The following is a 26,073-nucleotide window of genomic DNA, read 5'->3' on the forward strand; positions in this document are numbered from 1 at the left end:
CATTGTGATGACAATGGCATGGAGCATTGTTATGACAGGGTCATGGAACACTGTGATAACAGGGGCATTGAGCATTGTGATGACTGGGTTAATGGAGTATTGTGATGAAAAGGGTCATGGAGCATTGTGATGACAGGGTTCATGGAGCATTGTGATACCAAGGGCGTGGAGCATTGTGATAACATGAGTCATGCAACATTGTGATGACAAGGGTAATGGAGTATTGTGATGACAAGGGTCACGGAGCATAGTGATGATAAAGACATGGAGCATAGTGATGTCAAGTGTCATGGAGCATTGTGATGACAGTGACATGGTGCATTGTGATGAAAATGGCATGGTGCATTGTGATGACAGGGTTCAGGGAGCACTGTGATGAGAAGGGGATGGAGCATTGTGATGACAAGGGTCATGGAGCATTGTGATGACAAGGGCATGGAGCATTGTGATGACAAGGGCATGGATCATTTTGATGAAAATTGCATGGTGCATTGTGATGACCAGGGTGTGGAGCATTGTGATGATAAGGGTCATGGAGCATTGTGCTGACATGGGTCACGGAGCATTGTGATGACAAATGCATGGAGCAATGTGGTGACCATGGTCGTGGAGCATTTTGATGAGAAGAGCATGGAAAATTGTGATGACATGCGTCATGGAGCATTGTGAGGACAAGGGCATAGTGCATTGTGATTACAAGTGCACGGAGCATTGTGCTCACAAGTGTCATGGAACATTGTGCTGACACGGGTCATGGAGCATTGTGATGACAAGGGTTATGGGGCATTGTGATTACAATAGCATGGAGCATTGTGATGAAAAGAACCTGGAGCATTGTGATGACAGGGGTTATGGAGCATTTTGATGAGTAGGGCATGCTGCATTGTGATGAAAAGGGAATGTAGCATTGTGAAGAAAAGGGCATGGAGGGCTTCCCTGGTGGCGCAGTGGTTGCGAGTCCGCCTGCCGATGCAGGGGACATGGGTTCGTGCCCCGGTCCGGGAAGATCCCACATGCCGCGGAGCGGCTGAGCCCGTGAGCCATGGCCGCTGAGCCTACGCGTCCAGAGCCTATGCTCTGCAATGGGAGAGGCCACAACAGTGAGAGGCCCGCGTACAGCAAAAAAAAAAAAAAAAAAAAAAAAAAAAGGGCATGGAGCATTGTGATGACAAGGGCGTGGAGCATTGTGATGACAAGGGACATGGAGCATTGTGATTACATGGGCATGAAGCATTGTGATGACAGGCGTCATGGAGCATTGTGATGATAGGGCTCATGGAGCATTGTGATGACAAGGGCATGAATCATTGTGATGAGAATGGTCAGGGAGCATTGTGATGATAAAGGCATGGAGTATGGTGATGCCATGGGTCATGGAGTATTGTGATCACAAGGGTTATGGTGCATTGTGATGACAAGGGTCATGGAGCATTATGATGACAAGGGCGTGGAATATTGTGATGACAAGAGCATGGAGCATTTCAATGAAAAGTGTGTGGAGCATTTGATTACAGTGTTTATGGAGCATTGTGATGACAGGGGTCATAGAGCATTGTGATGAGAAGGGTGTGCAGCATTGTGATGAAAATGGCATGGATCATTGTGATGACAAGGGCCTGGAGCATTTTGATGACAAGTGACATGGATCATTGTGATGACATGGGCATGGAGGATTGTGATGAAATGGGTATGGAGCATTGTGATGACAGGTGTTATGCACTATTGTTATGATAGGGGTCATGGAATATTGTGATGACATTGGTTCTGGAGCACTGTGATGACAACTGTCATGGAGCATTGTGTTGATAGGGCTCATGGAGCATTGTGATGACAAGGGCATGAGTCATGTGATGAGAATGGTCAGGTTGCATCTTGATGATAAGGACATGGAGCATGGTGATGCCACGGGTGATGGAGTATTGTGATTACAAGAGTCATGGTGCATTGTGATGACAAGTGTCATGGAGCATTGTGATGACAAGGGCATGGAGCATTGTGATGACAAGGGCATGAAGTATTGTAATGACAAGGGTGAGGGGCATTCTGATTACAGTGTTTATGGAGTATTGTGATGACATGCACATGGAGCACTGTGCTGACAAGGGTCATGGAGTATTGTGATGAGAAGGGCATGGAGCATTGTGATGAGAAGGGCATGGAGCATTGTGATGACAAGGGTCATGGTGCATTGTGATGACAAGGGAATGGAGCATTGTGATGAGAAAGGTCATGGAGCCTCATGATGAGTAGGGCATTGAGCATTGTCATGAGAAGGATGTGGGCATTGTGATGACAAGGGGCATGGAGCATTGTGATGACAAGGGTCATGGAGAATTGTTATGACAAGGGCATGGAATATTGTGATGACAAGGGCATGGAATATTGTGATGACAAGGGTCATGGAACATTGTGATGACCAGGGTCATGGACCATTGTGATGAGAAGTGCATGGAGCAGTGGCATTTCAAAGGAGGATGATCTGATTTACATGTGCCAATCTGCTATCACAGAATGCCTACTTGCTCCTTCCTGCCTTGTCCAAGGTCCTGAGGCAGAAAAAGTTTGGCTATTGCAGTGGAACTCCCTGAGGGAAGGGTCCAAGTTGAGGAGTGTGTGTGAATTTTGTTGGTTTGCTCATACATGGACGCCATCCCATGAGGACCCATTCTCAATGGGTCTCTTTTCAGCTTTTCCCTTTTCTAGACCTTTATTTCCTCTTCTTCCCAGTTACTTTTTATCTGGAAGACAGCCTCTCCATTAAGCTGTTATTGTGGCTGATAGTGTATAGCTATCCATGGAGTCACATTTAACAGAATAGGGTATGACAGATTGTAGGTCAATAAATCTGAACTTTTGGCTAGAAAATTTTAGCCAGGTTGTTATGTTCCATCAGTCTCGGTTCTTAGAAATCAATGGCCTGGACTTTTAAAACTTGTCTCTGAGTTCTAAGAGCCAATATAAAGGATGATCACTGCCTGTTTCTTTTTCACTGTCCTTGTGTTGTACAGTCATGATTTGAGATCACAAGGAGACCTCTGTGTCCTGGAGGAGAAATAATTTGAGTTTTGGGCAAATAGATTTTAGTTTTGGGCTATTAGATTTTATTTCTACTTCTCTGAGTATTTGAATGAATTACCCATGAATTGAGAAGAAATCTGAGCCTTACACTCATGACTTCTTTATGTAATTTTTCAGTTTCTTCTCCTTGAAGACAACAACAGACTAACCCCCAACCTCACAGATGGTGTTAGTCATCCTAATAATGCACCTCAGTTAACATCTCAAGTCGTGATCCAGTTGCAGTTGCTTTGTGCGGCAGGTATTCGAACGACAAGCTGCAGATACATTGACATTTGCTAAATCAAATTAGTTTTAAAATGTACTGGAGTGGCTTGCAATTTGAAGGTAATTGATGTTAAGCCCTTAAAATTAATAAAATGATTTGCAAAGAAAACAGTCACCCCAAATGTATCACTCACTTTGTAGAGGCTGTCTTTGCAGTCTCAGGGAAGGCACTGTAGTAAGAGCGAGGAGACTTCCAGTTCTAGGCTCACATCTCCCACGAGCTAAACTAGTGACTTTAAGTAAGTTAACTGAATTTCTCTGTGTCCCCAAACTTCTCAGCAAAAAACTTGGATTTGCTCATTCCACAAATGAATTAGGACCTCCCATGATAGATAGGTGAAAATAAGGACTAGCTCTCAAAGAGCTCACAGATGAGATGGGAGACCAAGTGACCAAGTGTATTCCAAGATAGCTGTTGGTCCAGGAGCTAGTGATGTGCTGCAGAGGCTCCTGATGCTGCCTACCAGGGAAGGAGGTGATTGGAAGTTTCTGGAGGAGGTAAATTTATGGATGAAAAGACCATGGACCAGACAGGTTAGTCAATTTTCCTAAATCCCCTTAATTAAAGTTTTGGTTTCCAGGCTGATGGTCTCTTCCTTTAAATATGAGAACATAATTTAAAATGTAAAGCTGTTTTTACTATTATGTTGAGAGTGTGTCTGTAGTAATAAAAACATCAATAATAATAACTAAGATTTTGTGCTAGGCATTGTTACCAGAGTTTACAGTGTTTAGTCATTAAACTCTCTTAACGTACAATGAAGTAGGTATTTTGAAGAAATTAAGCACAGAGTTCAAATAACTTGCATAGCATTGCACAGCTAATGATGGAGCCAGGAAAGCATTGTGCTTGGTGCTTCACATATGTTGTCTTCTTTAATCCTTAAAATAACTCAAACAGGTAGCTTTATTAGCCTCACTTCACAGATGAGAAAATGAAGGCACAGAGAGTTTAAGTAACTTTCCCAAGGTCACACAGTAATTAGGGGAGCTGGGATTTGAACCTAAGCAGTCTGGCCCCAGAACATAGACCCTTACCTTCTGTTCTCTTAGTTTAAAATGGTTGAATCTGTTCTGCAAACCCGAGCAAGACCACTGAAAACTTATTTCCAGTTTGACACTGCCATCTCAGCTAAGGTGAATCTCTGCTCCGCTGTTTCTCTGCTTCTCTGTAACTGAGGAATATTACTCATTATCTTAAGTGTTTATGCATATGTCCATTTTTTCCATTAGACTTCTCAGGGACAGGGGTGATACAACTTATTCATCTTTATATTTCCAGCACCTAGTACAGTGTCTTATGCCTAATAAGGGCTCAGTATTCAAAAAAGACCTGAATGAATAATTTCTCATCATGAGAACTTGAAAACTGTTTGCAAGAAAATATCCAAAAATTATTTCTGGCCTAGAGATTGCCATGTGGGGTCATCCTATGGTTTGATCCATCTCTGCATCTTTAGAATTTGAGACAGGTCTTGGCATATAGAAAACGTTAAAAAAAAATCCACGAATGAATGAATGGCTTAGTAAGGGAGGCAAGAGGTGCAAACGAGAATCATTGCAGCTTTGGGGAAACTGTCCATGGGAGAGGTGATAGCAATCTCTGGGAGAAGGGAGCCCAGGCTCCTTGCAGAGACCCCCAGCAGGCAGCCTTCGTGGCAGCTGATGGAAGGGAGGTGCCCGCTTGAGGTTAAGGCAAGTGATATTCCGCATTGACAGGTCCTCATCTGACCCTCAGGGGTGCTTATTTCTGACAGAAGCATTTCTTGGTTTTACAAGGTACTTCACCCCTTTACAACCTGTGTAATCGCTATTGGAATGCTTTGCCCTGGTAGTGTCTTAATTAGGTCAAATTTTATACCAAGGGCTTTAACTTAACTCTACATTTGCAATTCTAAGACCCCCTACTCTTGTCACTGCCAGGAAACACATTTTCTAGATGTGGGACACCTTGACCCAGAGCTTGTTTTTGCATTCTTCCACGAGGAGGGGTGGGGCGGGGACAGGATCGGGGAGCCAGGCAAAAGGAGACGTGTGTCAGGAGAATAATCTCAATACTTCTAGAAAGAAAAGCCCATCTCTAAGTTACCCTGCTCCAAGCGCTGCTTGGGTGGAGATTGCTTGGATAATTGCAGGATCCGAGGCTGTTCGCGTTTAGTTAAATTATACAGTTTTGCTCTCTGTGGGTTTTACAAAAAAACCACCTTTTTATTATCTGCCTTTCATCAAGCAGAACATGTCCCTAGAGTCACCTTTCCTCTCCCCACCATGCCACCCCAATAACGAGAAGGAAGCCATCTGCCAAGAAAACAAACACAATATAAAAATTACACAAATACATAATCCCCAACCCAGAAGGGAAGGAGCAGCTGCCACCTGGTACCAGGCGGAAAACAGTTTAATATTTATCCAGAGTAGAAGGTCCCCCAACAGGCCCTAATTCCTCTGTGGGGTGGGGCGGCTGAGGGGAGGCCAGGGATGGGAATCACCTCCAAGGTCTGGGTCTAAATAGGGACATAATGGGAATCAATTCAGCGAGCTCAGTGTTGCTGTCTCCTGTCACGGGGTGCATTCAGGAGGCACCTGAGGAGACCATCAATCTGTCACCAGAAAGGGGAGAGGAGCGGGGAGATAGGAGGCAATTGGAAATGAGCGTCACTGGGGACTTTTCCTCCAGCTGGAAGTGTCGCTAGAGAAATATGGAGCAGAGCCATCCCCAAGGTAAGGTAAATGGGGGCTTTTGCCTCTGGCCTTGGGGAGTGGTACCTGGGAGAGATGAAAATCTGCTCTATCTCATTTCAGACAAGCCTCTTTTCTTACTCCTGATCTGATCTTGGATTGGGATACAATTTTACTCCCCTTGCCTAAGAAATGCACTTTCCAATGCTTCAGCTGACTCAAGGCTTGCACTGATTTATATATAACTTGTATCTAATTCCTTAATCAAATGCTCTCCGACTGAATAGGAATGCAGTTATTAGAAATTGTGCAGTGCATGAGAGCGAGTCAATCTTCCGTTTTATTGATAAATCAGCATGTTAAAACAACGATGCCAGCCGACATGACAGTTCTTTCTAAGGAAGAGGCAGTTTGCAGAGCTGTGTAAATCAGAAGTGTCCTTATGCTGTGCTTGGGGAGACATGATATGGCAAAATGTCTACCAATAAAGTGGAGTATTACAGCAAACTACCCAGTTTATACATGCAGGCAAAGCTTCGTTTCTCTTGCCATGTCCGAGAGCCGATAAAGCTTGCAAATGTGACGGGAGCCACTATTTCTGCCTCTGTGCAGCTGTTTATCGGCAGCTTTTTAACACATTTTCACATATTAATGAGGTGGCATAGCAATTCCAGAATTAGAACAGTGGGATGTATCATTGTCTGCCTTATCTGAAGATGTGCCTGCTGTCAGCATCATTACCAGGGTGTGTACCACGGAATATGGAAATTTTGGTGGATGAACCATGTGCACGTGACCTCTCCTTCCCTGTACCCTCAACCCCCTCATCTCTGATCATACCTGCATTGGCCCTGGCACTGTTATTTGCAGGTCTTCCTGCATTTTGCAACTTTGTCTGTTTCACTTTTTCTTTTATTTTAATCAAAGTATAATGGTCTTATTATATTAGCTTCAGGTGTAAAATAGTGATTCAATATTTTTATACATTATAGAATGATCATCATGATAAGTCTAGTTACCACCTGTCACCATACAAAGTTATTCCAATATTATTGACTATATTCCCTATGCTGTACCTTACATCCCAGTTTTTTATTTTATAACTGGAAGTCTGTACCTCTTAATCTCCTTCACCTATTTTAACTCATCCCCCCTCCCCCTCCCCCTGGTGATCACTGGTTTGTTCTCTGTATCTGTGAGTATGTTTCTGTTTTGCTTTGTTTTCTTTTTTAGATCCCACATCAAGTGAAATCAGATGGTATCAATATTTGTCTTTCTCTGTGTGACTTATCTCACTTAGCAAAATGCCCTCTAGGTCCATCCAGGTTGCTGCAAATGGCAAGACTTCATTCTTTTTTATGGTGAGTAATATTCCATTACATATCTGTATCTATATCACATCTTCTTTATCCATTCATCTATTGGTGGATACTTAGGTTGCTTTCATGTCTTGGCTATTGTAAATAATGCTGCAATGAATATTGTTTCATGATTTATATGTCAATAGGGCTTGAATATTCTTCTCCATTTTCTAAAATAGTCCCTGGCATTTAATAGGTACTCCATAAATATTTAATGAATGAATGAATGAGTGGGTAGGTAGATGGATGAAAGTGTTTGTTTCCTAAGAGACCAACCTCTGCAGGCATAGTCTACCTGTCATTGTGGCTTCAAGGAACAGAATAGGTATGAGGCATGGTTTTCCTTGAATTTGCATACAAATGGTAAAATGGCAAATGAGATCTCTGAATTAAGAGCCATCAGAGAACTTACAGAGCATTTAACCTGGAAATTTCCAAACATAGGTCTGCAGCTGGGGCCAGAACAATGCAAAGTTTTCACCAGTTTGCAATGAGATGAGAAAATTAAAAATGTAGTGAGTGTTCATGGATCTACATGAATTCTCTACTAGAATTCTTAGATTAGGTCTTTCTACTTTATTTGGCATTAAAACATCCTTTCTTTTATAAAATGATGGTAATAGTGGATGCTAGCCTTTACTTGGCAAAACGAAAAGATCCTAAGTCCCCCACATTTTGGGAGGTTGGGGAGGGGAAGTTTAACTAGTCTCTGAAATTCCAAAATCTGGAGCCATGGTTTAACTCATCTCTGTCTTTTGAAAAAAATTCACTGAAATCACCCTATTGGTTTTAAGTGAGACACTGGGCTGCTTAAAAGAATTAGCTCATTTCAGCAAATGATAAGACGCCTCAAACCCTACAGGCACCTCTCTGTCTTGTCTCTTCAGAGCAGGGATCCAGGATGGGCCACATGGGTCTTGCAGTAATGCCTTGACTAGGCTATAGGAGATTTCCTAAATCCAGGTCAGTCCCTGTAACAGGAGCACAGAAGCCAATATATTGATGTCTAATATATTTTTTTCTGCTGCAGACATAGTTGCTGCTTTGTCTTTAGGTGGAACATATATATGCTCTGACTGTGTAAATACAGAGCCCCTCTCTGAGCTATGAGAATTCTAGCTGGTGTGGAAAAAAAAGACTCTGCATAGACACATCTGCACAATCACGTCTCCTTTCTCCAAATCCCCGCAGCTCTTACTGTCTATGCCACACAGCATAACCCTTGGTTTTTACATTGTCTTCTGTGCTCTGTTTATTATTCACAAGTCTTATCTCCCCTAAAGAATGGGAACACTCTATTTCAATCCTGTTATTAATTGATAAAATTTTTTTTTTGCCAACACAGTCTTTTTTGGAGGCTGTTGGCCACTCACGGTTCTACATATGTCGGGGAGATCAGAGATTCTGTCGATCTGGTTTCCAGCCCTGGCTCTGTGACTGATGGATGACCAGTGTACGAGTGAGCACCGACTCTCGCAGTGCCTGGATCCCTGTCACTAATAGGGAGTAACAGCACTGACCTGCCTCATGGAGCGAAGTGTCATATGCATTAACTGCCTAATGATGCTAAAGCTCTTTGAGAATATAAACGTGAAACATTATCATTATGGTTAATACTAGTCTTCGGTTTTCAAGTTTCTTTTTTCTTCGAAGAGGAGAGGCAGAAAGATTATTTAAAGAAACAGTGAATAAAAGGCTACAGTTTGTTCTTAATTCATGACTGACTTTGATCAGAATGGCATAAGCAGTGGGAATGCGGTGTTGAAGTGCTGAAGGTAACTATTTCTGCTTCAGGGCATGAAGACTTCTCTTTCTCCTCCTCCCATCAAGGAAAAAAGAAAGAAAGAAAAAGATAGGAAAGCTAATGCTCTTAAAAAATAAGACGATTTCCATATGTCAGGTCTGGAAATAGTGTTTCCTAAAAGCTCCTGCTACAAAAGAGGTCAAGTTGAGTAGACAGAGCTGGGCTCAGTCTGAACATCTTGCCATGGAAGGACCCAGAAGCCGGAGAGGCTGCAATGATTTTTTAAAGTCCCTACAGTTTTTTAGAATTTCAAGAGTGAAAGGATTCTTGGAGATCCAAAAATCCTTGTTCAGTGTCCTTTCCACTTGTGACAGGCATCGGTGGATCCCCAGTGGTATGTCTTCTATTGCTTCTGTAACAAATTACCACAATCTTAGTGGCTTAAAGCAAAACAAATTTATTACCTTGCAGTTCTGGAGGCCACAAGTCTGAAAAGAGTCTTAAGGGGCTAAAATGAAGGTGTTAGCAGGGCTGGTTCCTTCTGGATCCAGGGGAGACTCTGTTCCTGGCCTCTTTCGGCTCTGGTGGCTGCCCACATTCCTTGGCTTGTTGCCACATCACTGCAATCTCTGCTCCCATCATCACATGGCCTTCTCTTCTCTATCAGATCTCCCTCTTCCTCCCTCTTATAAGGAGCCTTTTGATTGCATTGGACCCACCTGGATAATCCAGGATAATCTCCCCATCTCAAAATCCAGGCCAAGGGAACAATAACAGCTATGAGGTCAGCACGCTGCGGGGTGGGGGTGGGGTGGGGGTGGGGGTGGGGTGGGGGGATGCAGGGGGAGGGGGCAGTAGAAGAGCTTGCTGAAGGGTGAGACAGGGGCAGGGTTGGGGGTGGGTGGGCAAGGTCATATAGGATTATGGGCCAAGGTCAAGACTTTGGCCTTTACTCTAAGTGAGAGGGAAAGTACAGTTGGATTTTGAGCAGAGGAATGACTGATGTGATCTGACTGGCATTTTTCCAGGACCACTGTGGCTTCTGGGTGGAGACAGGAGGCTCTTGCAATAATCTAGTCAGTAGGTCATGGTGGTTGGATCAAGGTGGTGAGAAGTGGTGGATTTCTGGATATATTTTCAAGGTTGAGCTGTTAGAATTTGCTGATGAATTGGCTGTGGGGTGTGAGAGAAAGACAGGAGTAAAAGTTGACTCCTAGGTTTTTGGTTTTAGCAGCAGGAAAATGGGGAAAAACTGCAGGAAGAGAGAGATGTGGGAAGAAGATGGAGAGTGTGTGGTATGGACATATTAGGATTTGAGAGTTACAAGTGGAGATGTGTCAAGCTATGCAGCTGGATTTGCTAGTCTCTAGTTCAAAGGAGAGGTAGGGAAAGTCTTCATAAAATAAATACTCAAAACCTATAAAGCCTGCTTACTTGTCAAAGGACAAAGGAGAAGCCCTTTAATATGACATGTAGGATTTTCTGTGGGTTGGTTTTAGCCTCATCTCTCATTGAGCTCCTACACCCAAGGTTTCAATCACTGATATTTTTCAAAACCCCTTGCCCTTTCATGCTTCATTGTCCCTACTTGTGTTGTTCCCTCCACTTGGAATATGTATCCCTCCCTTGCCACCAAAATCCTGTTCATCCTTCAAGGCCTGTGAGCCTCTTCTGATTGCTTTAGTTGAAATCCATCATGCCCTCTTCTGTGCTCCCAGGTAGACGGATGGTGCATTCTCCATCTACCTTATATCTGACTACTTGTGTTTATCTATATCCCTACTAGATTGTGAGTTCCTTGAGAGTAGGGAAGGACCATCGTTCATTGGTCCTTATATCTCTAAGATGTCTCCAAGATGGAGACAGACAGGGGTGTGATCCTGAAAATCAGAATCCTCAGTCTGTCAGTTTACCACTACCGGTTTTGAGGTAGAAATGCATGAAGACATGGCCAGTCAAGAGTACACTATTGATGACTACACGTTGTTGGCCCAAATCCGCATGTGGAACCCATAGCCCAGGGAGCTCACTTTACCAGGTGTGAGTCATGGTTTCTTCTTTGCCTCCTGAAGAGCTCAAGGATTAGACTAGAAACTGGCTTCCTTGGTCCCTTTCTCACACCCAAGCCTTGACCACTGTGTGTGAAGGCAAGAGGGCAAGTACAATTGAATCTAACAGGGAGATGGTCCAGGGAAATACAGCCTAGAGCAGAGCTGGTCTAAGTTAACCCCTGAGGCATTGGGAGATGGGGGTGGTAGGAAGTTGAAGGCTTAACTTATCACACTAACCAAATACAGGGACATAGTCTGGAAATTGAGGGACTAGATAGGAGGGGAGAGAGCAGGGCAGGGATGCAAGAGCATTTGACCTGTTGCTTATTGCACAGAATCTCCTACGCTGCATCATGGTCCAGTAGTGCTCTAAGCAGTGTCCCACACCAGTGCACCTCCTCCTTGACAATGAGCTACAATGAGGAGAGACTGATTCCACCACGAGATGGAGCCTGCCTCTGCATCTGGCCCTGATTTTCTCCTAGCAGGTGCCGAATAAGTTTTCACTGGATTTGCCAAATTGGATAAATCCTCAGGAATGCACATGTATTCCCAATGGAAAGACTTAGGGGTTTCTCTGTGTCAATGACAGCAAGTGTGATAGAAATCTAAGGTTTTCCTGCAATCCTAGTATAAAACATAGTATAGTGTAGTGGGTAAGAGTGAGGGCTCTGGAGCTGTGTGATCTTGGACAAGTTAACCTTCCAGGGCCTCAGTTTCCTCATCCATAAAACGGGAGTAATGATATTTCTCACCTCAGAATTTTTTTGAATTAACTAAATGAGTTAATACTTGTAAATACTTATAACAGTGCTGGGCACATAGTGAATGTTGGGTATGTTCTAGCTATTTTATAAGTGTGGGTTAGCTATAGAATGTCAGAGAGTCATATGTCAGAGGATGTCTCTAGGTCTTTGTTCTAAAAAGGTTTAAAATTTCTGAGGAAGAAAGATTTAGATTTTTATCATGCTGTCAGTCTCTTTTACCTGAATATTTTACCTGAATATGCAGCCCATATCCTGGCAGCAAACATGACTCTTCTTATCCAGAGGGACGATCATATTGGAGCTGGTTATGGGGCTGATATTTAGGCAGCTGCTTTTTGGCATGATCCCAAGTGAAATGTTTGAGCTGGCTCTTCCCTCAGACTCAGAGGTCACCTGCTAATGTGAACTTCAATGATCTTGGGATGCTCAGCTGGAATCTCTGGCTTGTTTCACACTAAGCATGTGGTCCCGGACCAAAGGGACAGTAATTGGCAACAATGCTTGTTGGAAGGTTACCAAGGCCCGGGAACATTCTCATTGTGTGTGTATGTGTGTGTGTGTGTGTGGTCTCTCCAGATGGATAAAAAGGGTCTCACTAGGAATCCCTGAAGCAGTATTTTCTTCTCAGCTTTCCTGGCTTTCATTGTTCAGAATTTCATTTTGTCTTGGTAGTTTGAGGATCTTTTCAGTACATCTTTCTGCCCTTTTCTCCCTCCTATTAATATTTGTCTGACCAGTTAGAACTGTGACCTGGGAATCCTACATGCCTTTCTGATGGTATCCTTTTAACTTTTTAATTTACCTTTTCAAACTACATTTCCCCCCATTTCTATGAGGATCCTCCCTGAGCAGTGAAAACTCTTGATGGTTAGAGGTGTCTGGCAGGGGCAGAGAGACTCTTAGGTAAATAAAGACTTTTGTTTTGCTGCCTGATTAATTAAAACTCCCCTCTCCCCATATTCCAGTGTCAGTAACTCCTGTCGCTTTCTGAATTCCAAGAGGAGAATTTACTTTTGAAATCAGAAAAAAAAATCAATGCTCAAAGGCCTCTCATTTTTGAACCCTATTTAGTTGGATCAGTTATAATCTTTTATTTCCTGTGATAGATTTTACACAAGAATATTCATTCAACAAATATTTACTAAGTGTCCACTGGGGCAAGACCCAGTTCTAACATTGAAGGGGAATATAAAATATGTAATACATTTCTATCTATCTACACATATGATGTACATTATACTCTAATTGGTGGGGAAACAACGTATGCAAAAGTGGGGGACCATACTGAAGAAAAAGTTGAGAAACGGTGCTTAGGACCTCATGACTTTTGCTCAGTTTGTTATAAAGAAACTTTTCTTCTTCTTACAGGGAGGAAATAATTCTGATGCCACTGAAATGTGTGAAGATTCATCCCTCCCCCGAGGGTATGTGTTCAAAGGGGGTGGTCCACACTTAAATTCTACTCAGAGCATTGTTGCTCATGGCCCATGAGCCCTTTGGGATGTACTTTGTGGCTGCCTGTGGGGTCCTATGCCCTCTTCTGAGAGGAGGCAGCTTAGTGCGAGACAGATCCAGGTTCCACTCCCTGCTCCTCCACCTGCTGTGTGCCTTTGGGTGAGTTACGCAACTTCTCTGAACCTCAATTTGATCATCTGCAAAACAGAGATAGTAGCACCTACCTCGTGATGTAAAAATTAAAGTGAGATCATATATGTACAATACATGGTTCATAGAAAATGAGCAGTTCACGTAAATTCCCTCTATTCTTATACCAAGATTTACATTTTCTTTTCCTTTTCTTCTTCTCCTTTTTTCTTGTAGTAGGGGCGAATGTCTGAATCACTTCAATTAGTCCATCTGGGTTCCAGGCACATCTGAGATTAATATCAGCCAGAACTTGAGCATCATTGCCAAAATGTGAGCTCCTTAGGCTGACACATGGACCACATGAATGGACTTTTTTCTAGTGCTAGGTGATGCTAATTGCCATCTGATCTGAAGCCAGAGTTGCTTTCCTTTGTTTAATAATTTTTATCTTCTCTGAGAACACCGAGCTATAGTTTAAAACTACAGAAAGGAATGATTTATCTAAATGCCAACAAAGCTAAATGCAGCAAAATCACCCAAACTCCCTTTGTGGGCTGCTACTCCCTCACCACCCCAAATACCAGGTGGCATTTGAGGGAGTGTACATGTGGGACAGCAAGAGAGTAAACCTCCTGAGGTTTTAGGTCTTGGTCCAGCCTCACTCTGTAGGTGTTGCCAGCTCAGGCTGGCTGAGTAGCAGGCAGGACTCATGGAAATGAGCATATCACAGTCCCAGGGCCCACCTCCTGGGGCTGCACTGTATTTCAACTTATGTTTTCATCAAGCAGTTATGAATACCTACTATGTGGCAGGTTGTCTGCTGGGCATTGTGCAAAGTTACAAAGCTGGAGATTGCTACTCTCAAGCAGCTCACAGTCTGGTGCAGAAAAAAATCCATCAATAGTTATCCTTTTCCTCCCCTGCCCCATCCATGCTTCCCAAGTAACAGTAGAGCAACAACCTCCTCCAGTATTTTTCCTCCTTTGTGGCATTTTGGGAGGGTGGAATTGGGGAGGGTGAGGGAATACGACTGGAATAACAGGAATAGCCATTTAAAACTGGAATAACAGGAATAACAATTTAAAGCAATTGCAGTGTGCCAGGTATAGAACTAGGCATTTTATATCTCATTTAACTGGTATATTCAGATCGAAACAGTTTCTGACATGTAGATAGAAACAGATCTGGAATTGTCAGGAGTGTCCCTTCCTGATCAGATTGAGAGATCCAGTTTCACTCTACAAACACACATTAGTTAAAAAAGGGCTGTTATTACTTGATTGTGCCTTGAAGCTGACCTTGTCTGCTCAGGTGCCAAAGGAAACCCTCTCCGTTTTAGGAAGGCTGTAACAGCCGTCACTGAGGTGTCGCTGGTCAGAGCACAGTAAACATAAACCGATCTTTGCACCTTTGGTTTCCTCTAACTGGAAGGTTCTTCCCCTCCATCTTCCTGGCCAGCGCCCCAACCTCCTCAGCTTCCTGCAGCACCCCCTTCTCCAGCAAGTCTCCCTCAGCACTGTAGCTACACGGAGCACCCCTGCTCCCTGGCATTCTTGTCGTTGAACTGTTCTCTGTAGCAAAGATTGTCATCAAACAGAACGCATTTTACTTCTTTTTTCTTTGTCTCCTCCTTCCCCCCACAAAAGGTGAGCTCTTCGAGGCCTGGGAGTCTTGCCATTTACGTTTCCCTGCTGTATTCTCAGCACCCAGCACAGTACCTGGCCCAGAGCGAGTGATCAATAAAGAGTTGTTGAATGAATCAATGACATGTTGCTATTAGGAAGAAATGACTCTGTGTAGCCTAAGGGTGGAGTGAGACCTTTCCTACAATGGCAGGATCAGGGAATGTGCCATTCATGGATTGATTGATTTGTTCACTAGGTATTTACCGTGCAAGTAAATTGTGCCTGGGACAGTGCTAGGCTTTGGGGTAACAAATGTAATGAGACACGGTTTCTGCTTCTAGAGAACTCAGTCTGTTGAGGGAAATGGACCCCAAAATAATATTAATGGTGATACTGATGATGGCTTGCATTTAATGGAACATACTACAGGCCAGGTGCTGTTCTAAGCATGTTTATGCATTATTAACTCTTCTAATTCTTACAAAAAATGAGGTAGGTATGACTCTTATGCCCAATTTGCAGATGAGGAAATAGAGGTACAAAGAGGCCACACATTCTGAGGTGTGAATGGGGTGTGTGAAAACAACTTACATTGTAACTGGTCACTTGCTTAGAGTGGAGAGGGCCAGGTGGGCAGCTCTGAGAGGCTTATGGATAATAATCACTCTCCTGCCCCCATCCCCATTGACCGGTTCTTATAGTTGCTGGACATGTCTACCTCCCTCACTTCAATCCTTGCTGTTCTAGACCTGCTCTCCCCTGAGCTCTCGGCAAATGCTCTCCTTCTGACCCTCATGACTCCCTGTTTTCATGCTCCTGAGTCTGCAGGCCCCTCCTGTGCTCTAAAGCAGGGAGGCTCAGCCCGGATGTCCCAGTTCCCCACTCTGTGCTCTCAAAGCTGTGACTTCAGACACTCCACATTGGGTCCCGCTCTCCTCTGCAGGAGGGGAGAGACTGTGACAGGCCCAGATTCCACCACTGTTCACTCGGGGGGGGGGGGCGGTCCACGAAGGTCTGCCCTCACCAAAAGGGTCTTCTGGGAGTCTCCAAAAGGACAGTTTAACACTGTCACCCCTCTCACCTTGTCTGTTCTCCCCGTAGTCCCTCCTCAGTCTTGGGTGACCACACTTTGTACATCAAAACCCTAGGCAGTCACTTGTCTTCCTCACCTAATGATATGTTACAGAAAACAAGCTTCCATTACTTGCAAAAGTGTGATGGGAACATGAATATTAATAACTCCCATGGGTTTCCTGCAAACATCCGTCACCACGGCTTAGAAACCTTGTTCTGGTTTGCTTGGCATGGGGGTAGCTGCTCAGTAGAACAAAAATAAAGCATTCATGAACCCAGCTTAGGCAGAGTACTTCCTGGGGCTTGGAACTGCAGTGCTCCTGCAGCACTGAGGTGGGGAATGTGCTCCCTTCCACCTGGGTTTTGGCAGGAAGGTGTTTGACTTTGGTCAGGGACAAGACTTGGCAGCTGCATTAGGACCCAGTGGAGCTGCATCAGGGATTTCTTTTGATCGAAAAGAAAGTTCTCCATGGTGACAGCATCTTGGTGAGCAGGTGCATTAGATCTAAGCCAAGTCAAGTTGGAATGATGCTAGAATCCAGAGCTGGTCCAGCACCGATTTGTAGAACTTCAGGGCTCACCGATCATCATTTGGGGTACACTGAGGCCACAAAAGGCAGGAGAAAAAGCAGGAGGGCCAAGAGTAGAGTCTGGAGATGACCATTCCTTTGGAGAACCCTAGAGCAAGGATAATGTTGCCCTTGTTCTACAATCAGGGTTTCCACTAAAGTCTGCTGACATAGTTTTTTCAGAAAAAGTCCTTTTCTCCAGAGAATCTTCAAGTATGTGACACTTTCTCCTCCCTGGGTCTCTAGATGCCTGTTCAGGATCTCATATGGTTGACTCAGGCTGTGGTAGAGCTCATAGGTTTCCCATCTCAGGCAATGCTATTCTAGTAACTAGTGCTCCCAGGATCTGAAGGGAATTCCTGGCTGAGCTGGAGATTGGATAGATTACAAGGAGGCTGGGGTTGAGGAACGTAACGGCCCTGTTTCTTGGGTTCTGCTGCCCCAGGAACCCCATGTGATCTTTAGGGTTTGAGCCCCTGGTTTGATGGTTGTTCAAGAACACTAAAGCCTGGGTCCCATAGTTGAAAAGTACTGCTGAAATTTAATTTAATATGTGTTGTGTGTGCATTTTTAAAATTTGGGATTAAAACATCATCCATATTTCTAGCTCACAAAAATAAAATAAAAATCTTTTGGATTTTCTAGAGAAAAATATCTTCTTAGGTAATTTCAATATGATCAAGGTAGCATCTATTTTGCTGAACTTTAGGTCAATCATTAAATCTATGGTGTTAATGAAAATGCTCATTTTCTCAGGCAGCAGCATGTAGAATCTCTCTGCTTTGCAATTAACAGTGGTGGAGAAATCTCTGCCAGTTTCTTCTAGCTGTCAGATTTTCCTGTAGTTGGCATGCCAATGTCTCACCTCAGAGTAGGCCATGCAGGTGAAAGTCATGGAAATAGTCATAGCTTTCTCCCTGATATACTTCATTGCAGGAGGCCAATCCCCTGCAGAGTTCTGACATAGGATGTGTTGATCACAGCGGCCTCTGCCCAGCAATGTTTACCCAGGAGGCAGCCTGGTATCATCCCGGAAGGAGTGAAAGACTTGAAGTTGGAAGACCTACAGAGTGAGTCCTGGCTCTAAAATTTGCTAGCTGTGTGATTCTGCCCTTTCTGAGCTTCAGTTTTCCCTTCTGTAAAATGAAAATAAAAATAAAAACTGCTCTTTCTACTTTATAAAATTATCCTGAGGATAATATGAAACTTTTTATGGGAAATAGTTTTAAAGACTGCATTGCTAAAGGGTGGTTGTTTTTGTTGGCTATTGCATAGAAATAGAGTTAGTTAAATATTTTTTAAGAATATCCAAAAACATTCTTTGAACTATTGTAAAGTGATTTATGTGCAATAAAAGTGTATAATATAGGAAGGCTACTTTTCCAGTCAAAAAGGAAAAAAAGCTGACATGATGATTATAACAGATAATGTTGGCTGTCTATTCAACATCTATTCTTATATCACTCCTTTCTCCTTTGTTTTGGGTTGGCCAAAAAGTTTGTGTTGGCCAACCCAATAAAAGAACCCTGATTTTGTTACGTATCTACCATTATCATGACCACATGTTTCAAGGGCTTTAACCCAGAAGGAGGCCTATATTGGTCTAAGCCAATGGTTCCTAAACTTTCATATGCATCAGAATCACCTGGACGGCTTGTTAAAACTCCAATTGCTGGGCTCCCGCCCTAATTTAGTTGGTCTGGGTGGTGTCAGAGAATATGTATCAGGTGATGCTGATACTTTGGTCTGAAGACCGTGCTTTGACAGCCACTGTCTGAGCCAATCCTGGTGGTACCATCCTCCTTGCCAGTTACTGGTTAGATACAGATACATGAAGCAGCTCTGCCCAATGAGATGTGATAAGTGCTGGGGGTTTATGAGAAAGGATTTCTCATTCTTCAATAGAGACACAGGGAAGAGATGGCTCCTTTTCTACCTCTGGACAATGTCTCTGGGTAGAGCCCCTGGGACTGCTGCAGATATTCTGGTAATGCTGAGGACAAAGTAGACACTCTGAGAATGACTAAGCAAAAATGATGTAAGGCATCTGGGTCCCTAATGATGTCCTTGGGTCACAAAATTAACTGGAGTTGCCTACCTTTTATTTGTTAAGCCATTTTGAGTTGGAGTTCTCTATTACTTTCAGTCGAAGTTAACTTAGTGGATAAAGTGATAATGTTAAAATTTCTTTTCTGTCATGGGGACATGGGGGTAGGTTATGGAACAGGATCCCTGAGCCTTACTGGGGGCAATGGGAGATGCCTGGCATTAGAGATTGTACTCACCCATGAACCATGAACCTTCATCAAGGTCTAACCATCAGGAGAAGATTCAGGAAGGACCAATATAGGAAGGGCTGGAGGTGGTGAGCAAGTTAGGGTATAAGTAAAGAGTTCCCAGCCTGGGAGACGTGACCATATTAGAATAGGTTGGGAGCATGTGATGGGTGGAAAGGTATGCTGGGTGCCTTAAGAACAGCAAACTTCTGAGGATTTTGTGGTCTGATGAGTGGGAAGGTGAGCCCAGGATTGGAAAGAACAGCTGAGGAAAGGCAGGCTAAGGGGACTGGAACTGGAAGTAGAAAATAAACAAATATCAAAGGGACTTGGGAGCTTGTGTGCTGATTGAGACATTGTGTCCCCAAATGATATTTATTTGCTACTGTTTTGACACCAGTAAAGCTATTCTCAGTTAAAGGGCAGCATGGGTTCCTGAAGTGGCCTTTATCCAGTGGTTTGTATGCCATCGGGGGCAGCCAGTGATTTCACAATAATTTCTAAGAACTCTCTTTTCCTCATACTCTAGGACTGTTGCAACTGTGTTCTTCTAGCACCTGTGGGCCTGATCTGTGGCCTTTTTGGTGTTTGTCCCATTTCCTTCCTATTAGTCTCCCGAATGTCTTCAATGGGCTGGTACCTAACAACCTTACCTGCAAACATTACCGGCTGTGGTTCTGCCCCTGCTCTTCTGCTCATTGCCAGGCCCAAGGGTCCCTGTTCTCAGCATTGGTGATGCAACGATGAAAAGGCAGATCCTTGATCTCAGGATGCTCAGTCTAGGGCAGCTGCTGTCCAGCAGAAGTACAATGCAAGCCACATGTGTAGGTTTAAGTTCTCTAGTAATCACATTAAAAAAAGTAAAATGAAACAGTGTTATTAATTTTAATAATATATTTTATTCATGCCAATGGTTCTCAACCAGGGGAGATTTTGCACCTGGGGACATTTGACAATGTCTAACGATGTTACTTGACAATGTCATTAGGCAATTTTTGGTTGTTATAACTGGGAGTGTGCTAGTGGTATTTAATGGGTGGAAGCCAAAGATGCAGCTAAACATCCTACAGTGCACAGGGGACAGCTTCCCACAACAAAAAACTATGTAGCTCCAAATGTCTATGGTACTGAGAGGTTGAAAAATCCTGATTTAACTCAGTATATCCCGAACATTTCATTTCAATATGTAATCAAATATAAAAAAATCATTAATTTGATACTTTACATTTTTTAAATTTCTAAGTTTTAAAGTCTGGTGTGTATTTTATACTTGCAATACATCTCAATTCAGGCCAGCCATGTTTCAACCGCTCAATTGCCACGTGTGGCTAGCAGCTACAGCGCAGGCATAGGGAGTGTATAGTCAGAGTCCAGGAAGCTCTCTGTGACCCCAATTTTCTGGACACAGCAAATATGGTGAGATGCAAAGTCCTGCTACCTTTGTGAGACCGACATGGTAAGGAATTGGGATAAAAGGGTTGCACAGGGTCTCTCTGATCATTAAACTAGGTAAGAATGCAGATATATTCAAAACAACATCTATCCAGCCTCTTGCATTATTTCCCTGCAAAATGTCATCAAGAGGTTGTAATTTCTTATTCCCTCAAGGCAAAAGTCACCATACCCCATTGGGAAGATTACGGAGAGAGAGGTATCTTCAATGTGGCTCTGAGGATTTAGATATTGATCACTAAGGCTTTCATGTAGTTAAAACAAACAACCAAGCAACACCTTTTGCCTCTTCCAAAACATGTTATAGTTTTTCCCTTTTGAAAATGAGAAATAAAGGGTATCAGGTTTAAAAGAAGGTGATCGTGTAGTAATCAGAGCTTTAGAACAATCCAAACTGACCTTGGTGCAACGTACTGTACTTTGTAATCTGCAATTTGAAGGCTTGGTGGCATCTCATTTGTCTGTAGTTGCAGTACAGGTAACTCTGTATTGAGTGAGTAATTAAATGTGACACAGAAGCAGGAGCATGGATTAGTGACACACCCAGGGGTCTCTCTGAGGCGGCCTTTCCTGCCTCTGCCCGTGAGGTAAGGTGTAGAGAGGGTTAGCAGAGCTCCTGCAAGAGGGATCCTGGTGCAAAGGCAGAAAAAGATTTCTTGCATTATCTGTGGGCCAGGGCAATGTGCCAGTAAGTGTGGGGATAGGACATTCTGGAAGCCAGGCCTCATCTATGATGTGACAAGGTCACCTCTGTGGTGCTGCTGATCCTTTCTGGGCTAATTCTGGGAATCCATCCTCAGCTTTCCTGAGCAAACTGCTCATTCTGTCTTTAGTAGTACAAGGGCCTGCAGTGTTACTTGAAGTCAGAGTGAAGAACGCTTCCCATTCTTCCAGAGTCCTCTGAAACCAGAGCGTATCTGACACAGCCAGGCTTTGTCTAAAATGAAGGAAGACAAAAAGCATTTTCTCATTTTTAGAGTGTCAACGTGACACTTATTTTCATAGAATCGAAGGTTAGGAGAGAGACTCACGTAGTTTACTTTTCTGTTTCCAGAAAGGCTTTCATTCAGCTTTCCCACACACCTGAAAATCTACCCTATTTTTCAAAGTCTGCCAGGGAAAGAGTTTATAAAAATCTTTTTGGAAACAAATTCAGGTTCTCATCAGCCCTCAATGAACCTATATAGAGCACTGATCCTGTGCAAGGAATTATTTAGAAGCAAAGAGATTAAAAGAAAGAGAAGACAGCTTCTCTTTTTAAGGAACTCATGAGAAAGACATAAAAAGACAGGCGGTAGCAAGTGCCAAAGGAATGGCACAGCCATGAAGGCCTGTAGGAGTTGAAAAGAGGAAACTGATGTGGGGCTGGGTGAGAGGAAAGATCTCCTAATATAGGTGAAATTCAAGCTGGTCTTCCAGGGTTGGAGAGCAGGGAAGGGCCTGGTGTGAGGAAATCCCATCTCATGCTCTCCTGTCCCCTGTCCTCTTTTTAAAGTTTAGTCCCTGCAATGTTTCAGCAGCAATGCAAGGTATCACAGCTGCAAGATGAATCAGGCCTGGTCCCAGCCTCTAGGAACTCACAATGGACTAATGCAAATTTCCAGAAATTTGATCTTCCATAGAGATGTGACTCTTGCTCACTCATTTAACAAATATTTACTGAGCATCTGTTGTGTGCCTGCTCCTGTTCTTGATGCTAATGATACAGTGGGAAACAAGACAGATTCAAGCCTTGCTTTATAAAGTTCACAGTCTAGAGGTGTGGGAAACAACAAACAGATAATTACAAGTGTGATAAGAATTATAAAAAGGGGGAAACAGGTGCTACGGGAGTATGAAGGTATTCATCTGATCTGGGAGAGAGGGCTTTCCTTGGGTAGTACTGTTTAAGCTGTAAGAGGGAAGAACAAATGTGACTCCATATTGGATGTTTCTTTTACTTTAACCTTTGTATTCTGTTGCTTGCTACATGGTAAGAACTGTTGCCTGTAGCCTGAAATATACAGGGTAGCCCATTCTCAAGGCTCTGACCTCTAAAGGTATAACAGTTTCCAATTCACATAGAGAAGAAAAGTTGAGGAACAGAGAATAACATTTGTCTTTTCAGAGGTTTACAGGGGCATCATGACCTGACCTACGTGGACAGCTGTAGGAACAAAGGATTCTGACACTAAGAAGTTTACAACGACCAACCTCACCCCCTCCCCTTTTACTATAAAAGGAGCCTGAATTCTAACTTGGGGAAGATGGTTCTTTGGGAAACTAGTCCACCATCTTCTTGGTCTGCTGGCTTTCCAAATGAAGTCACTATTCCTTGCCTCGATAGTTCATCTCTTGATATATTGACCTGTCGTGCAGTGAGCAGTATGAGCTTGGACTCGGTAACAGAGCCAACAGGTGAGTGCTGAACTGAGTAAGCCAGGTGAAGGGGGAGAGGAGAACAAGGAGAGAAGAATGTGCCTGTCAGAAGGAGAAGACTCCAAAATATCCAAAGCGGAGAGAACGCGGTGCTTTTGAGGAACAGAAAAATGTCCAAGATGGTGGCAGCAAAGACAGAGATGAAGTCCAAGAGTTAGGTCAGGCCCCTCCTGGGCTGGAACATGACCACATGTGTCCCTGGCACAATGGCCAAAACAAATAAAAACTAAAACAAACATCCTGTCTTGTCTCCCAACGACAGGTGTGGAGAGGAGGCTGCCACATTGCACAGTTTCAGAGAGCTGGTGAAGACCCTGTGTATCTTGTCCCGGAGGGTCTCTGCCCAGACCCCTGCACCTGTCACCTCCCCTCTACCCTCACCAGCCTCTGGACTGAGGACTCATGTATGCCCTCCACCACCAAGCCCTGATCCACTGGTCCCTGGGTTACTCCTGACTGTGAAGGAACTGCTGTGAGACTGAGTCCTCGAGTGCCTGGCACCCAGTCTGCTCAATGAGTGTGCGTTTCTGCTGTGCTGGGAGGGATGTCCGGTATTCAGTGTTTTCATCTGGCGGATTGAGCCCTGAACACCTGAGAAGGCTCCAGGCAGCAGTCTCTAAATACCACTGAGTTAGTTCATAATTGGGCTCCCGCCTCAGTTTCCCTGCTTAATATTCCAGTTACCTGCTGACGCTGGAGTTCTACCCAGAAACTCCAGTACCTGATGTTTACTGAGTGCCTGAGACAGTGTCAGGGTGCTGAGGATGGTGTAAAAGATAAAAAATAAACACAGCAGAAGAACTGGCCCATGATCACATACATTTGAGTGTCTGTAGTAATTTAATGTGTTGAATTATCATTAGTATTTTGAAAATGTGAAAATCATCTTTTTCATTACTTCAAAGGAGAAGATGATGCTTATTATAAATATGACACTTAAGTAATTTCATGCTTTGTTAAAAATTTTGATCTTGTAGGTGTCAACAATTGCTTCTTTCTTTTTCCAGTTGACAGATAGCAGTTGTAATATGCATTACATTTTTATGTTACAAAATCCACATGAGGTAAAAACTGGCACTGGTTCCAGAGATGGAACAGAGTCCAAAGTTCTTAATTTGATACTCAAAGCCTCTCACCATCCAGCTCCAACCTCCTGCCACTGCTCCTTTCCACGTTCTCCACCCTTAGGCTTTCTCCTCTATGTTTGTGCTCAAACTGTCCCCTTTGCCTGGAATGTCCTCCCCCTTCATCTTTATATGCCATCATCCTCTTCAATGAAGACCTCTTCTCTTCTGTTTCCAATGGCTTGCCCCTTTTCTCCTCTGGCTTTGAATTCTTCCTCTACCCCTGGTTCCTCATTTTCTATCTTCTTCTTTAGCATCTTTCGCTTGGATCCCTGCTCAGACTCATGTTCTTATAAAACAGCTGTGTATAGCTAACATTGATTTTTGAGGTCTAGCCTAGAAAACTAATGAAAAATGTCTTCCTGATTGTACAGTTAAAATAGTTTCTTTTTAAACTGGGGAAGTATGGAAAGTATGAAGAGCACAAGGGTTTCCACCAGCTGTGGAGGAATGGTCAAGAGCACAGGCAAGTTACTTAGCCTCTCTGAGCCTTAGTATTCTCATCTGTGAAATGGAAGTGATAAACCCTGTCTCACTGGCTTTCTGTGAGTATTGCATGACTGTTATGTGTAAAACGCTCGGGAGAGTTTCTGATGAGCAATAAGCACTAGTCCTTACTTGGTAACTATTGTTATTATAACAACCATGGTAACATTTTCAAACTCCTTTTTATACCGTTATTAAAAAATACTTCATAAATTCCAACCAGCAATCTTTCAGGCAAAATTCAGATCCTTTTTGTTTTCAAGATGTAGGCTGCTTCTTCTCCCAGGGTAGAGAAGTGACCTGCCTTCTATCCTAGGAGCATTCACAGGTGTCACCAGGAAGTGGAACAAACATACTTGACTCTCTTGTCTATGTCTTCCGATCATGTGAAGCAACTGAACAGTCACTTGGGTGTGAAACCAACAGAAGGTGCAGGTTCAGTCACTTGACTCAGTAACAGGTGCTGTTTATAGCACCCAAGTTCTTTCCTGGAATCTTTTCATGTTTGTGACATGCACCATGTGTTAAGAGTGCACGCATGCCATGTTTAGTCACAATGCGACAACCAATGGTAGGCACGACCTTTCATTTAGACAACTGGGTGGAACCCTCTGGGTTGAGTGTGGGCTCCTCATCTCACCCAACCTCCCTGCACCACTGAGGCTGTCAGCATGACAGGCTCACATCCTGTTAGGTAGAATTACCACGACCACTAATGGGTAGTTAGGGACAGCGTTCCAATTTAAAGGCTTCCATGGGCCATGAAAACTAGAGAGTAAATAATCATTTATTAGCCAGTCACTTAGAGGATGCCACATGGAATGATGTTCCAGCACTTCAAAACGCACAGAAGCCATATATCATAATGGAGCATAAAAGATACGTGCAAACAGGCTATAAAACTGAACAACTGTTTACCTCGGTGAAGGTTTTATTTACATGCCCTCTGGCAGAAACTTAAATGTACTTCATATGGGGCTGCTGATCACAGCTTCAAGCAGAGCCTGCATTAAGTGGAGATGCATTGGTTAGACACCAATTGCAATGTGGTTTCAGGGGCCTGGGGACGGCCTCTCAGGCTCCCTCCAAAACTCATTTTGCCTGCTTGATGCTTAAAATTTCTTGAAATCAAAGCTTTATTTCTATAGTTACAGAAAATTCAATTTGACAAGTTCAACATTGGATTCAACATAAAATATCATGGAATGCACAAATAGCCAACATTTATAGTGCTATGTTCTTTACCGAGCACTTCCACACGTGGAATCTTCTTTGTCCTCCAACGCTCCAGTAAGATGAATCATTTCCTCCCATTATGAGGAAGGACCTATGACTTGGAGAAGTTCAGTGACTTGTCCAAGGGCTCATGTGGGTCATGGCAGAGCCTGGACTGGAATCTGGTGCTTCTGAGGATGCCTCCCTAGTGCACTTTCAACAAGAGCAGGCTCTTTCATTAAACACCCTATAGAGGAAGTTCTTGACCTAAATTCATACCATCCTGAGAGCCAGTTTTGA

At 43.5% G+C, this 26,073-nt stretch overlaps 1 long non-coding RNA gene across 1 annotated transcript; it reads left to right on the forward strand.

Moving 5' to 3' along the window:
* The first annotated feature begins 5,990 nt into the window (after window positions 1-5,990).
* Window positions 5,991-19,931, forward strand: LOC136793245 (uncharacterized). The gene is made up of 4 exons (XR_010838299.1): window positions 5,991-6,066; window positions 7,258-7,385; window positions 13,316-13,371; window positions 17,739-19,931. It is a non-coding gene; the product is annotated as an uncharacterized lncRNA (long non-coding RNA).
* The last annotated feature ends 6,142 nt before the right edge of the window (window positions 19,932-26,073 follow it).

The sequence above is a fragment of the Kogia breviceps genome, chromosome 1 (genome assembly GCF_026419965.1).
Source record: "Kogia breviceps isolate mKogBre1 chromosome 1, mKogBre1 haplotype 1, whole genome shotgun sequence".
Classification (NCBI taxonomy): Eukaryota; Metazoa; Chordata; class Mammalia; order Artiodactyla; family Physeteridae; genus Kogia; species Kogia breviceps.